This window comes from Erythrolamprus reginae, chromosome 2 (assembly GCF_031021105.1).
Source record: "Erythrolamprus reginae isolate rEryReg1 chromosome 2, rEryReg1.hap1, whole genome shotgun sequence".
Classification (NCBI taxonomy): Eukaryota; Metazoa; Chordata; class Lepidosauria; order Squamata; family Dipsadidae; genus Erythrolamprus; species Erythrolamprus reginae.
This window is the reverse complement of record NC_091951.1, coordinates 1,883,518-1,900,133: the sequence shown is the minus strand read 5'-3', so window position 1 is coordinate 1,900,133 and position 16,616 is coordinate 1,883,518. Positions and strand designations below refer to the sequence as shown.

General features: G+C 46.2%; 1 pseudogene; it reads left to right on the top strand.

Moving 5' to 3' along the window:
* Positions 1-13,787, top strand: part of LOC139162986 (zinc finger protein 208-like) — a 44,700-nt pseudogene extending 30,913 nt beyond the window's left edge.
* The last annotated feature ends 2,829 nt before the right edge of the window (positions 13,788-16,616 follow it).

The following is a 16,616-nucleotide window of genomic DNA, read 5'->3' as shown; positions in this document are numbered from 1 at the left end:
GTGCTCTAGGCCCAACTGTCTCAGAAAGAAAATTCTATGCATTTGAACCAGAATTGGAGAATTTACTAGAATTCCCATCTGTTGATGCCCCTGTAGCGGCTCTTGTTTCTAATGCGCTAGTGCCATCAGAGGTGGCAGACGGCCTACGACCAGAAGACCGGAGGGCCGAGAGCATAATCAAAAAGGCCCATCAAATGAATGCATGGGCCCTCAAAGCAGCCTCAGCTGCTTCATTTTTTAACCGAGCGTCGGTCCTTTGGCTGCAAGACATGCTCACGAGATTAGGACCGGAAGATGGCCGCTTGAGGCAAGACCTCAACAAGCTATTAGCGGCAGCAGAGTTCTCCGCGGACGCCACTTTATCGGCATCCCGCTTTTCTTCACGGGCTTTAGCGGCAAATCAGTCGGCTCGACGCTTACTCTGGCTCCGGACATGGCAAGCCGACGCCAAGTCCAAATGGCGTCTGGCTTCAGCCCCATTTGATGGTGCTAAATTGTTTGGTGAATCTCTTGACAAGGTCCTCATAGAGGATAAAGACAAGAAGAAGGTCTTACCCAGAACCTACAGGAGGCAAGACAGACGGACCACACCATACTTCAGACGTCCACCCTTTCGGGCAGAGGCCTCCTCCAATGCACCCCAGGTTGGAAGGTCATACACTCAGGGGTCATACTCTCAAACTTCGTACAGAGCAGACAGGGGTGGCTTTGGAGACCGGAATAAACAATTCCAACAATCAAGGAGACCATACAGAGGCTCCAGCAGAGGAGGTTATAGAAGGAACAAATGACTCCATCGAGAACTTTCCTATAGGAGGACGGCTACAACACTTCACCGCCTCTTGGGAAGCCATATCTACAGACTCTTGGGCTCTAAGAACTATAGCCCAGGGTCTCACCTTGGAATTTATTCAGGAACCTCCCAGCAGGTTTCTGCAATGCCCAACAACCCTCAACAACCTCAAGAACAACCTTCTGTATCACGAGATCAACCACCTCCTCCAGATAGGCGCCATCGAAAGGGTCCCGTCCCATCAGGAGGGGCGGGGATACTATTCAATCGTGTTCATAGTACCAAAGGCCTCCGGTGGTTGCCGCCTCATTCTAAACTTGAAACAACTAAACATATATCTCAAATATCGGCGTTTCAAGATGCATTCCCTAAAGACAATATTAGCAGCAATTCGCCAAGGGGATTGGTTAACGTCGATAGACCTCAAAGAGGCCTACCTGCATATCCCAGTACATCAGGATTACAGGAAATACCTTCGGTTTTGCCTCGACAACCAGCATTTCCAGTACAAGGCCATGCCTTTCGGCCTATCGTCTGCACCCAGGACATTCACAAAGTTACTGGACATACTCACAGCTCATCTCAGGTCTCGTCCACTACGCCTCATGGCGTATCTGGACGATATCATCATCCTGTCCAAAAGTCCTGGACGGGCTCACCACGACCTAACAGAAACCATGAGGACACTAGAACACCTCGGTTTCTCCATCAATCATCAAAAGAGCCACTTTACACCAACAAGGTACCTACCTCACCTAGGCACCAACATAGACACCACAATCGGCATGGTCTTCCTTTCAGCAGAACGACAGGCCAAGGTCAAAACCTTGGTCACACAGCTACAACGCAACCGTTCTCCGACCTTAGCCTTCCTCTCTCAACTGTTGGGGGTACTCATATCTTGTATAGACATTCTACCTTGGGCCAGGCTCAATGCCAGGCCTCTGCAATGGTTCCTCATTCCCTTTCAGCGGAACAGAACGAGTCACTCATCCGCATCAGTGACAATTTCGCACGAAGTAAGGAAATCACTTCCTTGGTGGAAGTCATCAGCCCTCACGCAAGGATCACCGTTCCTGCCACAACAGGAGATGACCATAACAACGGACGCGAGCCTCTCGGGCTGGGGAGCGCACTCCGAGGTGGGAGTGGCCCAGGGCCTTTGGACCGAAGAGGAGCTCACGTGCCCAAACATCAATTACCTGGAGCTCAGAGCCGTTCACCTGGCTCTCAGACATTTCACTGCACAGGTCAGAGGTCAGAACGTATTGATCCTCACGGACAATGTGGCGACAAGGGCGCACATCAACCATCAGGGCGGCACAAGATCGGGTCGCCTGATGAGGGAATCCCAGTCCCTGTTCAAATGGGCGGAACGACACCTATCATCCTTGAGGGCGGAACACATATCCGGCATCTCAAATCTTCAAGCAGACTGGCTCAGCCGGACCACCATAAATCCGGCGGAGTGGAGCCTGGGCAACGATCTGTTCATGGAGATCATTCACAAATACGGGACACCACAGGTGGATTTGTTTGCCACCCATCACAACAACCAATTGCCCAGGTTCTTTTCAAGGTTCCCCTCGCCGGGAGCAGAGCAGACCAATGCCCTGTCATGCCAGTGGCCGGAGGGTCTGCTATATGCCTTTCCCCCAGTCTGTCTGATCCCAAAGGTAGTCAACAAACTGCTGCAAGAACAAGCGGAAATCCTCTTGGTGGCCCCATTCTGGCCCAGGATGCCTTGGTTCGCAGACTTGATGGGTCTTTCAATTTCTCCCCCCTGGCGAATCCCACACCACAAGGTGGTCCTGACACAAGGGTCGATTTACCACCCAGACCCTCAGTGGTGGAGTCTTGCCGTGTGGCACTTGAGGGGGAGAGATTGAGGAGAGAACAACTACCGGACAAAGTGATAAATACTATGCAGGCAGCTCGCCGACCCTCCACGACCCGCATTTATCAGGCCACATGGAGGGCATACTGTTTATTTTGTAGAAACCGTAATCAGGACCCACAGGACCCATCCGTAATCCAGATCCTAGAATTCTTACAAGCTGGGTTGGACAAAGGACTGTCACCCAACACGCTTCGCAGGCAAACGGCAGCTATAGCCACAATCCTTAAAATGGACTTTTCTCGCCCAATTTCACAACACCCATGGATTCGGGATTTTATCAGGGGAGCATCGAACATCAGACCCCCCACCATTCACAGATTCCCTACATGGGACTTACCTCTGGTCCTACAGGCCTTGACAGAACCTCCCTTCGAACCTCTAAGAGATATTCCACTTCGTCTCTTATCGTTTAAAACGGCCTTCTTAACAGCAATCACATCAGCGAGGCGGGTATCCGAACTCGCGGCCTTGTCAATCAGACCGGACTTATGCATTTTTCATACAAACAATGTGGTCCTGAGGCCTGATCCTACCTTTTTACCAAAAGTAAACACTGTCTTCCACAGGTCACAAGACATCATCCTTCCGGATTTTTGTGCCAAAGGGTCACATCCACTGGAACTAAAGTGGCACAAGATTGATGTCCGTCGTGCCATCAAAATATACATAAGACGGACAAGTTCCTTCCGGAAAACAGAGGCCCTGTTCGTTTCCTACTTCCCGGCATCCATGGGGAATAAAGTATCTTCTAAGACTGTCAGTTGTTGGATACGCTCCTGCATCGCCATAGCATATAAATCAAGGTCTGCACCAATACCTAGGGGTATCACGGCCCACTCTACAAGAAGTGCAGCCACATCAGCGGCCTGGGCGACACAGGCCCCCCTTGAAGATATTTGTAGGGCAGCAACCTGGACTGCCCCCAATACGTTTATCAAGCACTACCGTTTGGACAGTTTCGCTTCAGCTGAAGCGGCCTTTGGACGCAGAGTGTTGCAGAGAGTGTGCACCGAGTCTGCGCCCCTGGTCCAGCCTTCTCCCTCCCTAATGGTTTAAAGCTTGGGTATATCCCATGTTGGACTCTCCGAAGCAGTGCAAGTGGAGAAGAACCGTTGCACTTACCTGAACGGTCTTCTCGCTGCACTGCAAGGAGAGTCCAAACCCGCCCGGCTATTGGGCCCAGGGTCACTAGACGATTCATAGTTAAGTTTGGATTCTGTTGAATCAGTTGAATAAAGTTTCCTTGTTTTGCTAGCACTATGACTTCGTTTTATTATAAGACTGACCCAGAGAGGGCAACATGGGGGTTGGACCGGTTATTTATGCTAATTTTTAACTCAGTCCCTTCCAATAGGCTGTAGATTAACCCATGTTGGACTCTCCTTGCAGTGCAGCGAGAAGACCGTTCAGGTAAGTGCAACGGTTCTTCTCTCACCATCTTTGCAGGTAAAACGTTGAGATCCTTGGCAAAGACGAAACCGCAGGAATTGAGAATCCGGCTCCTTCATAATATTCAATTTTTGTGATATTTATGGAGCTTAAAGGTTTATTTCAAATTAAGGTAGACTCTCCTCTTCCTCCAAGAGCACTGAAGGCCCCTCCCGGCCCCTCTCCTTCCCCTGCTCTGCCCCCTCCTCACAGGGGGTCTCCTTCCCCACTTCGCCCCCACTAACAGCATCAGGGGGAACCCTGCAGAGCCCATGGATGCTGCCCTACAAGCGCCTGAAAAAGAGAAGGACGTGGATGCTCCCAGCTCCAGAGGCGGAATCGGTGGGGTTTGATTTGGGGGGAGTGTTTTTCCTCCGAACTTCGCAATTGGGAATGCCCAGAAAAATGTAAAGACCAATAGAAATCCTCCCTGGGAGGAGTCCCCCTTGAATTCACCCGATAGAAGAGTTAGTTGGGGGGGAAGGGAGGGAGTAGCGGAGAAAGTGGACTGATCAGTCTTGGGGGGCCGCAGCTCAAATGAGGGGGTTCATGTCATCCCTGTAGGGGCGTCTGGACCTCCTTTTGCCTTCTCCCCTGGATCCTGCCTGGAGGGGGCGCTGCTGCAGATTAATAAAGGGGAGGCGCAGCCCCACAGCCACCTGAGACTTATTATTGTTGTTATTATTACTATTATTGTTGTTTTGTTATTGTTATTATTATTATTATTATTTAGATTTGTATGCCACCCTTCTCCAAAGACTTGGGGCGGCTCACAGAATACAAAAAAACAGCACGACAAAAAATCTAATTAAAAATTACTACTAAAAATCCCATGTATATTAAAACAAGTCAACCAACTCATAAATTTATTTATTTATGTATTTGACTTCTATGTCGCCCAATCCCGAAGGAGTCTGGACTTTGTGGGGGTCTCTGGGCTGAAATGTGGAGCCCGTGGGCGATTTCACGCCCCCCCCACAAACACACACTCACACAATTAATTTCTGGGTGCAATTGCCCCTCCCCCAGTGATGAGGGCGCAGTCTCCCTCTGGGCAGCTTTCGCCTTTTGCTCCCTTCCTGGGAAAGGGGCTGCCAGAGGGCTGCTTTTACCCCAGCACTGTGGGGTTTTCTGACCCACCCCCTGCAAATGGCAACTCGGTTTTGTTTGAAGAACTGCAGTTGTTGACCTCAATGAGGAAGAGGGGTTGACCCTCCGAACCCACCAAGTTCTCCCCCTAGAGTGGTTCCTCCCTCCACTGCTCCTCCCTTCTCTCCTTCAGTGAGCGTCCTTCCTCCAGTCCCCTGTTCTTGGTTCTGCCCATCAATAAACCTTTTTTTAAGCAGCCTTCATTTTATTCGCTTCTTGGAATTGGGCCTGATTTTCCTTCTGACAATATCAGGGGGGGGGGGAATGGAAACCCACCACTGGAAGGTGCAATTGTTAATGTGGAGGAAATATGCAGCTGTGGTCCAAAGGAAGAGGAGGACACCGACACAAAGTTGTAGTTTTATATCAATAAACCTCCTTTCTTAAGCAGCCGCAGTAACGAAGACAGTCGGGAGCATCCTTTACGTATTATTATTATTATTATTATTATTATTATTATTATTAATTAGATTTGTATGCCGCCCCTCTCAGCAGACTCGGGGCGGCTCACAACACAATAAAACAGTTCATAACAAATCTAATAATTACAATTTAAATTTTTTTTTTAAAACCCCATTATTAAGCAAACATACATACAAACATACCATGCATAAATTGTATATGCCCGGGGGAGATATCTCAGTTCCCCCATGCCTGACGACAAAGGTGAGTTTTAAGGAGCTTACAAAACGCAAAGAGAGTAGGGGCAGTTCTGATCTCTGGGGGGAGCTGGTTGCAGAGAGTCGGGGCCACCACAGAGAAGGCTCTTCCCCAGGGGCCCGCCAACCGCAATTGTTTAGTTGACGGGACCCGGAGAAGGCCCACTCTGTGGGACCTAATCGGTCGCTGGGATTCGTGCGGTAGAAGGCGGTCCCAGAGATATTCTGGTCCGATGCCATGAAGGGCTTTAAAGGTCATAACCAACACTTTGAATTGTGACCGGAAATTGATCGGCAACCAATGCAGACTGCGGAGTGTTGGTGTAACATGGGCATACCTAGGGAAGCCCATGACTGCTCTCGCAGCTGCATTCTGCATGATCTGAAGTTTCCAAACACTTTTCAAAGGTAGCCCCATGTAGAGAGCATTACAGTACTCAAACCTCGAGGTGATGTATGGTCTGTATGAGATGTATGATTGTTTTTATATTAAGGGTTTTAAATTGTTTTAAAGTATTGCATTCGTACTGTTTCTTCTTGTGAGCCGCTCCGAGTCTTCGGAGAGGGGCGGCATACAAATCTAATAAATAAATAAAATAAATCCTGAGGTAAATCTCAAACAGCGCCCAGAAGAAAAAGGCGGGGGAAGGGACACGCCCCCTTTCCACCCTCAGCAACCAATCATAGCGCAGATCCCCTCAGGCAGGAGCCCGCCCTCACTTAGCCACAACGGGGATTGGGGACATTGTGCAATTTCCTTCTCCAACCATTAAATTTAATTTCTTCACATTAAAAGTATTCAAAAGAAACCGAGCTAAGGTTGAATTGTCAGGCGCTCCTCTTTCCCGCCTTTTCTCCCTTCCTGGCACTTTGCCGCAAATCCATCAGGGGGTGGGCTCTGTCAAGAGAAGGGAACTCCAGGCGCTTCCCCATTGGCCCACCGGAAGGCGAACGTCATGAGGGACTTTACAGAAGAGGCTGAGAAGGAAGTGACATCTTTAAACCTTGCCGCTCTAGGACGTCGCACTCGCTGTACTTAACCGACGGTGCTCCCATCAGAGGGAGACTCCGCCGGGAGGACATCCAGAGGTGTGGGGGAGGAGCTCTTCTCGGGTCCCATGCGAGGGAGGAGGGGCTACTAGAGGCCCAGCAGGAGAGAAGAGAAGCCGGGCGAGAAGGAGAAGGCGGGATTCGTACCAGGCTCCCCGAGGGCCCGATCCTGTCTCCGGAGGGGGAGAGAAGCGGGGCGGCCTCTGCAGCTGCCTCCTTCCCGGCCCTGCTCGGGGGACCTGGGACCTGCGCTGGGATGAGCCTCTTGGGGCTCCGGGCAGGTTGGGTGAAGGTCGCTCAGGGGCTGAATTCCACCTTCTCATTCTGGGCCTTTGTTTTTCCTTCCATCTCAGAGACAGAAACCGGAAGCCATTTGTGGTCTTTGCAAGGCCACATTTTCTCCAGGGGGAAGAAAAAAAGAGGGGGATCACCTGGAGGGATCCGTCCTGTGTTCCCAGAAATGGTCCCGTGAAGGAAAAGGCGTCTGGAGACCCACAAGAGTCCTTGGACCCCTTTGGAGTTGCTCTGCAGGACAGAGAAAGGATGGAGACCCCACCTGTTGCAAAGGGGGGAAGCGGAAAAGGCCCTGCAGCCGCTCAGCCTGGGAAGGGCGGGAAGCTCTGGACAAGACCCGGGCAGAAGATCCTGGAGGAAGAACCCATCCTCCCTTCAGAAGTTCAGCCTTGGAACTCCATCCAATACCGGGAGGCTGAGGGCCCCCGAGGACTTTGCAGCCAACTCCATGACTTGTGCAGGCAATGGCTGAGACCAGAGAAGCACACCAAAGCCCAGATGCTGGACCTGGTGGTTCTGGAGCAGCTTCTGTTCCTTCTTCCGCCAGAGATGGAAGGTTGGGTGCGGGAGTGTGGAGCAGAGACCAGCTTCCAGGCGGTGGCCCTAGCAGAAGGCCTCCTCCTGAGCCAGGCGGAGGAGCAGAGGGAGCAGGTCCAGTTGCAGGTGAGAGCTCAGAAGGGAATAGAGAATGTGGTTGAATACTTCACCCCTCCATTCCAAACCTCTCTAGCGTTCATCATACGTGGCAGTTCTCCAATCCTGGGATGTTGTTCCATTGTTTTCTCACTCACCTTCACGGATGTATATTGGGGGCTTTGAGGTTGTGTTCCGAATCTGAGAATCCTCTTTGTGTCGTCTGATGTACATTAATTCTGCTTCTTTTTTCCTTCCTCCTATTTGAAGTGCCACACTGTGGTGATCAGAGATCTTGAAGGAAAGAAGAATCTATCAAATCCCCCTCAGGAGCTATTTTTCAGGAAGATCCCTTGGGAAGATCAAAGTCCGGATAGCTCAGGAGGTAATGGAAGATCCTCACATTGCCCATCTGTCTTATTTTTGCTTTCTCTTCTATAGAATATCTCCTCCTATTTTGTTAATTGTGCATTTTGAAATCATTAATTCCTTACAGAGAAACAAAGAATGAAGCTTTCTGGTTTTTATGACGGAGATCAAACAGCGGTTGAACCTTCAAATCAAGTAAGAAAGGGAAAAGCTATTAGATTTCTATTCTCCTCTCAGGAAGTGAAGCGGGTGTGCAGAGTGCTCTCTCCTTCTATTTCCCCCCCTTGTTTGGCCCGGATTATTTTTGGGTTCTACCACAACATGGAGAGCAGAACAGCAGGTTCAAGTTCCTTTTAGCCAGCATAGCTTCCTCTGGTTATCTTCTTCTGCTAGGTATTCTTCCAACTTTGAGGTTAAAAGAAGCAAGTTTTAAAAAGTCCTTCAAAAACTAAGAATAAATATATACGAAACAAATACAAAATAATTTTGCACTCCTCTGATTTGTGCCCTGATTAGGAGATCAAACATTTCCGCCTTGCAAAAGCTGAGAAATTATTTTCCCAGGGAATTTTCTCTCCTTTGTTTTCTTCCTTTCAGCCAATGGGTCAGACTACTAGATCAATCAATGATAGACAGGGCAATAGATCAGTTGATCCAGAAGTGGGATTACTTTACTGAAAGACACTGAAGGTTTCGTAGAATCAATGAACTTGCTAAAACTTCCTCAAATATTATTTCAGTGAAAGCACTTTTCAGATTTGCCCATTTTCTCACCTAAACATAGGACTTGTGTGATGCACAACCAATTAATTTGGTGCATAGCTTTCCTTTGGTAATTTTGGAACAATGGAACAGAATAACAGTTGGTAGGGATCTTGGAGGTCTTCTAGTCCAACCCCTGCTCAGACAGGAAGCCCTGTACCATTTCAGATAAATGGATTTTCAATTCCTTCATAAGTGCCTTGTTGAAGCAATCACAATTTCTGGAGGAAAATCATTCTCACTATCAGGAAATTTCCCTTTACTTGTGGGTTGGTTCTCTCCTTGAAAGCGTTCCATCTATTTCTTCTTGGAACACTGCTGTTATGTCACTCCCTGGTCCTTCTTTTCATGAAAGTAGACATACCCAATTCCAGCAACGGTAAAACAGCAATGCTTTAACCTCTGGTCCAGTAGTAATTTTTGTTGCTCTTGTCGGCACTATTTCGAGAGTCTCGAGATCTTTCTTACATCTGGCAAACAATAGTGGAGTCAATATTCCAAGTGTGGTCTTATCAAGGCACGAATCCCAGCGACCGGTTATCTCCAGGTCCCGTCAACAAAACAATGTCGCTTGGCAGGGCCCAGGGGAAAAGCCTTCTCTGTGGCGGCCCTGACCCTCTGGAATCAACTCCCCCCAGAGATTAGAATTGCCCCCATCCTCCTTGCCTTTCGTAAGCTCCTGAAAACCCACCTCTGTCATCAGGCATGGGGGAATTGAGACACCCTTTCCCCCTAAGCCTTTATAATTTATGCATGGTATGTTTGTATGGATGTTTAGTTTTATGATAAGGGGTTTTTTTAGTTGTTTTTAGTATTGGATTTGCATGATGTTTTTTATTACTGTTGTTAGCCGCCCCGAGTCTACGGAGAGGGGCGGCATACAAATCCAATTAATAATAATAATAATAATAATAATAATAATAATAATAATAATAAAGTGGTACTAACACTGCATGTCATCTTGATTCTATCCCTCTTAATGCAGCCTGTGATTCTCTTGGGGTTTTTTTTGGGGGGGGGGGGGCAACATACTGCAGACTCATGTTTTAGTGGTTGTCCACTAGGACTTCAAAATGCCTGTTGCACTTACTACTGTTGAACCAGGTATCAACTCTCCTATGCGAATGCATTTGGGTTTTCTTTCCTAAATGTAGAACTTTACATTTCTCATTGTTGATTTCATTATGTTAGAAGGATACCAATCTACTGATCCTTCTATATCTCGAGCTTTTCTTCTGGAGTGTTGTTATTCCAGTCAATTTGATCTTGTCTGCAAATTTGATGAGTTTCCCTTCCATCCTCTTGTCTAAATCTTTGATGAACATGAAAAGATCTTCCAATCCTCTTGTTCTGTTCTTTTTCCCGTGTTCAGGAGAGTCCTGTGTCCTTCGAGGAGGTGGCTGTGTCTTTCTCTGAGGAGGAATGGTCTCAGCTGGATCCTGACCAGAAAGCGCTGCATTCGGAAGTCATGCTGGAAAACCACAGGAACGTGGTCTTTCTGGGTAAGAATTTTCTAGTCGCGAATCAGAGTTCATAAAGACAGATTATAGTTAGTTATTTTTATTATAAAATCAATATTATGAGATACCGTCCCCTGGGAAGGAGAGGGAAAGGATCTGGTCTTCTGGTGCTCCAAGGAAGGAAAGCGTCAATGTCTATTTGCTTAGATGCTTTATGTGCCAGTTCTTATCAGTATTTTTCCATTTCTATTTGAATTTATCTGTGGAGTCTGAAAAGAACGAGGTGTGCTTTTATGTGTCCTCTGGAGGTCATGTGAGAGGAGCGTGTTGCCATTTGTCTGAAACCTCCAAAATTGTATGAGAACAGAACTTTCACACTGAGCCCATGAAATAGTTTTCTCCCAATCCAATTCAAGAACAAAGGCTTTGTGCAGTGTCACTCAGAGCATCCAAGGGCAAAGGGAACCCTCCAGTTACAACAGTTCACTTAGTGACCATTCCAAGTTATGGCAGCTCTCCCCCAAGTACTTGAGACCCCATTTTGAAATAAGAGGGTTGCAGCACCACCAACATCGTTCATACTTAGAAATGACAGCAGAGGTGTTGCAACATTCACCCTACATATCCCCCCCCCCATTCTCCCACCACCATTCCAAAAGTGAGCGGAAATGTCTGTGCATCTTATAGAGCTATTACGAGCCTTGGACAGGACACAGAGAGGCCAAAAATTATATTTTTATTGTTTTCCTTCTCTAAATTTTATGTTACCTTGCAACAATGTGGTAAGCCTTCGGTTGCTTTGCATTTGCAGAAAAAAGGAGCCTAAAGTAGTGAGATATACGTGAGATCAGTAGTGGAAAATCTAGCACTATTGATCTCATGTGATCACGCGTGATAATGCTCTCTGCTAACCAAGGCCTGCACCAGAACCAGGGCAAAATGTTTGCCAAGAGAGGGAAGGCCTCTTTGTTTTTAAAGACTTTTGCCCTGGATCTTGAGCAGAAAGGGAAGGCAAAACCCTCCTTTTTTCTTGACCTCCAACAAATGGTACCCAAAGGGAATCCTACCTGCCTCAACCAGCATAGAGGAGGCACTTGAACATTTGTTTCAATTACCATTGATACACTATATAGATAAAGATATAGATATAGACTGGTAAAGAAAAAGATATTTTCTAGATATATTCAAAGCTTTCATGACTCCTGAATATAGAAATCATTGTGTGTATTTCCACCACTGTGAGCATGCAAAATATAACCAAATGGAATTGTGGGGACATTCAGAAGGAAGTTCACTTGACTGTCTACATTTTGATCTTTTTTTCTAACTTTTAATCGTTTTTATTTCCCTTTTGCTTTGAAGGTATTAATGGGCAGGAGAATCAAGATTCCTGTGAACCATTCCAATTAATCAGTGCTGAAGATGGAATGGAGAAGTTTGGAATTCAGATGGAATTCAAAAGCCCTGAGAGAAACCAGTCAGAGAATTGGAATCAGGAAAGCTCATCTTCTACTGATGCTCCGTTGCAAAACATTCTTGCCCCACAAGAGAAAAGGAAGAAAAAATATACTGCGAAAAGTGTGAAGCTAATCAAAACTAAAGTACAAGTAAATGAACACTATTTAACCCAAAACAAAGGAGAAGATGTTATAACAAGACACAAGGGACAAAATTACAATGGGACATCCATTCTTTCTCTTGGAAATAACTACCATACATCTCAAAAAGCAATTGACAAAAAAGAGAAGCCTTATAAATGTTTTAAATGTGGAATGTGTTTTAGAACAAGGGGGCAATTTACTATCCATGAAAGGATCCACAGAGCGGAAAAGCCATATAAATGCATGGAGTGTGGAAAGACCTTTGCTCAAAGAAGTAATCTTACTTCCCATAAAATGATACACACAGGGGAGAAGCCACATAAATGCTTGGAGTGTGGGAAGACCTTTGCTCGAAAGGATACTTTAATTACCCATAAAAAGATCCACACAGGGGAGAAACCATATAAATGCATGGAGTGTGGAAAGATCTTTGCTCAAAGAAGTAATCTTACTTACCATAAAATGATGCACACTGGGGAGAAGCCGCATAAATGCATTGAGTGTGGAAAGACCTTTGCTCGGAAGGAAACTTTAATTACCCATAAAAAGATCCACACAGGGGAGAAGCCATATAAATGCATGGAGTGTGGAAAGAGCTTTACTCGGAAACGTTCACTTACTTCCCATAAGATGCTCCATACAGCAGAGAAGCCATATAAATGCATGGTATGTGGAAAGACCTATACTCATAACAGTGCACTTACTGTCCACAAAAGGATCCACACCGGAGAGAAGCCGTATAAATGCATGGAGTGTGGAAAGACCTTTACTCGAAAAGGTTCACTTACTGCCCATAAAATGCTCCACATAGCAGAGAAGCCATACAAATGCATGGTGTGTGGAAAGACCTTTGCTCAAAGATGTAATCTTACTTACCATAAGATGATGCACACAGGGGAGAAGCCGCATAAATGCATGGAGTGTGGAAAGACCTTTGCTCGAAAGAATACTTTTATCACCCATAAAAGAATCCACACCGGGGAGAAGCCATATAAATGCCCGGAGTGTGAAAAGACCTTTGCTCAGGGCACTGCACTTGCTATTCACAAAAAGATCCACACAGGGGAGAAGCCGTATAAATGCATGGAGTGTGGAAAGATCTTTGCTCATAGAAATTATCTTATTTCCCATAAAAGGATCCACACAGGGGAGAAGCCATATAAATGCACGGAGTGTGGAAAGACCTTTGCTCATGGCAGCGCATTTGCTATTCACAGAAAGATGCACACGGGAGAAGCCATATAAATGAATGGATTGTGGAAAGACCATTGCTCATAACACTGCACTTACCGCCCATAAGATGATCCATACAGGGGAGAAGCCATATGAGTGCATAAAGTGTGGAAAGACCTTTGCTCATAGCAGTGTACTTACTTCCCATAAGAGGATCCACACAGGGGAGAAACAGTATAAATGCATGGAGTGTGGAAAGACCTTTGCTCAGAATGGTCATTTATCTTTTCATAAAAGGATCCATGCTGAGGAGAAACTATATAGTAATAGTAATTACATTTAGATGTATATGCTACTCCCAAATGCTTTACCAATTTATCTCTGAGTGCTTTACAAAGTCAGCCTATTGTCCACAGCAATCTGGGTCCTCATTTTAGTGACCTCAGAAGGATGAAATCAACTGCTAAAAGTAATCTATAGGTGTTGAAGATGTTTAAATAAAATGTCAAATTGAAACTTTTCACTTCCCACTTATTTAAAAATGCTCCATCCATTTTCTTGCTGAAATATTTTTTGTCATCTAGAATTTGCATTTCTCCCTCAAACAAATACTGTAGTCACTATTTTCACTTTGTAAAATCACTGCCTTTTGTTTTATCTAGTCCACAAAGATTTTTAATGTTCCCAGATGCAAATGGGCTTAATATGAAAAACAAAACCCACACTGTTCTTCCGCATTATAGAATTAACAGTTATTAAATCAATGCCTCAACAAAGGCATTATTAGCAAAGTACTCTGAGATGGAACGGACCTTTTATGATTCTCAAGGTATATCTTGGGGTCTCGGGGGTCCAGGATCAACATCTGTAGAAATAGAGTCATAGAAACTTAGAAGATTGACTGTAGAAAAATACCTCATGATCCATCCAGTCTGCCCTTATACTATTTCCTATATTTTATCTTAGGATGGATATATGTTTATCCCAGGCATGTTTAAATTCAGTTACTGTGGATTTACCAACCATGTCTACTGGAAGTTTGTTCCAAGGATCTACTACTCTTTCAGTAAAATAATATTTTCTCATGTTGCTTTTGATCTTTCCCCCAACTAACTTCAGATTGTGTCCCCTTGTTCTTGTGTTCACTTTCCTATTAAAAACACTTCCCTCCTGGACCTTATTTAACCCTTTAATATATTTAAATGTTTCGATCATGTCCCCCCTTTTCCTTCTGTCTTCCAGACTATACAGATTGAGTTCATTAAGTCTTTCCTGATACGTTTTATGCTTAAGACCTTCCACCATTCTTGTAGCCCGTCTTTTGGACCCGTTCAATTTTGTCAATATCTTTTTGTAGGTGAGGTCGCCCTTTCTTCCCTGAAATGGGTGGATTTTCCCTCTATCCATCCCTGCCTGTCAGCCACTGCCCTGCAGTGGAGGCCTGCCTTGGGGATGGGGGGATGGAAGAGAAGAAAAATACAGTGATACCTCGTCTTATGAACTTAATTGGTTCCAAGAGGAGGTTCGTAAGGTGAAAAGTTCGTAAGATGAAACAATGTTTCCCATAGGAAACAATGTAAAACGGATTAATGCGTGCATGGAAAAAAAATCGCATAAACGGCACTCTGCTGGGTGCTGCCGCCTGGCAGTCACCTTTTAAAACAGCCGGGCGCTTCTCGGCGTTCTGAATGCCGAACCCGGAAGTTCAGCAAAAGTTCGGGTTCAGAAGGCCGCTGAGAAGCGCCGCCGCCCAGCTGTCACCTTTCGAAACAGCCAGGGGGCTTCTCGGTGTTCCCCTGAACGCCGAACCCGGAGGTTCGGCAAAAGTTCAGGTTCGTGAGAACACCGAGAAGCGCCGCCACCTGGCTGTCACCTTTTCAGAAGAGCCGTTGACAGTGTTCCCTCTAATTTTTTGGGGGGGTGGGCAGAAAAGTATAGTGTCTGAGCGGCAGCCCCTTTGGGACTGGGCGGCACAGAGATAATAAATGAACAAACAAACAAACATAAAAAACCCACCCTGTTTTGCCTCAGAGAATTTCAAAACAAAATATTGTACTGTGTGTCTATAACAGTGAGCTCATAATAGGGCAACACTATCAATATCAAAATGCCACTTAAATAGTTGAGCTAGTTTCAAACTAGATTTTGATTTTCTTTCTCTCTTCCTTACTCTCATTCTTTTTCTTTCTCTTTTCCTTACTCTCTTTTTTCTATCTGTTTCTCTCTCTTCCTCTCTCTCTCCTTCCCTCTCACTCTTTCCCTCTCGGCTTCTGAGCAAGTTTGGAAAATTCTGAGTTGATGATGATTTTTAAGTGAGCGATTGCTCACTGCTCAGCTTAGAGGGAACTATGGCCGCTGACCTGTCGGCTGGTCGTCCCAATAGGGAATTCCATGGGCGGAGCTTTGACATCATGAAGACATCCTTCCTGGAGTCCACGTTTCGGCCGGCCAGGCTTTTCTGAAAAGGTGACAGCCAGGCGGCGGCGCTTCTCGGCAGCCTCCTGAATGCCGAACCCGAATCTTTGCCAAAATTCTGCCAGAGGGATTCTGCCTTGGATAATAAGGGAGGGGGAGGGGCAGCCCCGCAGCCAGCGAGGACTTAGTGATCACAAACAGACACCCCCGAAATTGGAGAGAAGCCACAGAAAACCCTCAGTCAGACCAGGGAGAGGCACAGCTTTGCTTTAGAGGATAAAAGGGGTGATTCCTCTCCTTAAACATGCATCTCTCTTGCTTGGACCCTCTGGATGAACTGGCCCTTTCCGATTTCCTGCCCCTCGAGCCCCCGCCCTCTGTGGGTCATGGGATCCCCCTTTTCCCTGCAAAGTAGCCCCGAATGGAGATCCAGAATTAAAGTTTGTCCATTTCTCCTCTGCTTCCCGCTCCTTTCCGCAGAAAACTTTGGCAGGGGTTGGATTAGATGACCTCCAAAATCCCTTCCAACTCTGTTAATCTGTTATCTTGCCACCATCTCAAGCCATATAAAAATCTGCAGAAAAAAAGAAGATATAAAGTAAGACGTTGGAATAAATTATCCAGCTATAAAAGTGAAGATCAGCCATTGTTCCTCGTCCGGTTCTCTGGTGCTCTGGAGAATAGAGTGACCCCCTCCTCTCTGTGGTAATCCCTCACATACCTGTATACTTCTATAATATCCCTCTAGCCCTCCTTTTCTCTAGGCTATCCATGCTCAGTTCCTGCAATCTCTCCTTGTAAGTCTTGGTTTCAAATCCCCTAATCATTTTGGTTGCTTTTTTCTGCACCTTCTCCAGGGTTTCAATGTCTCTTTTGAAGTGTGGTGACCAGAACTGGATGCAGTACTCCAGATGTGGTCTGACCAAGGCA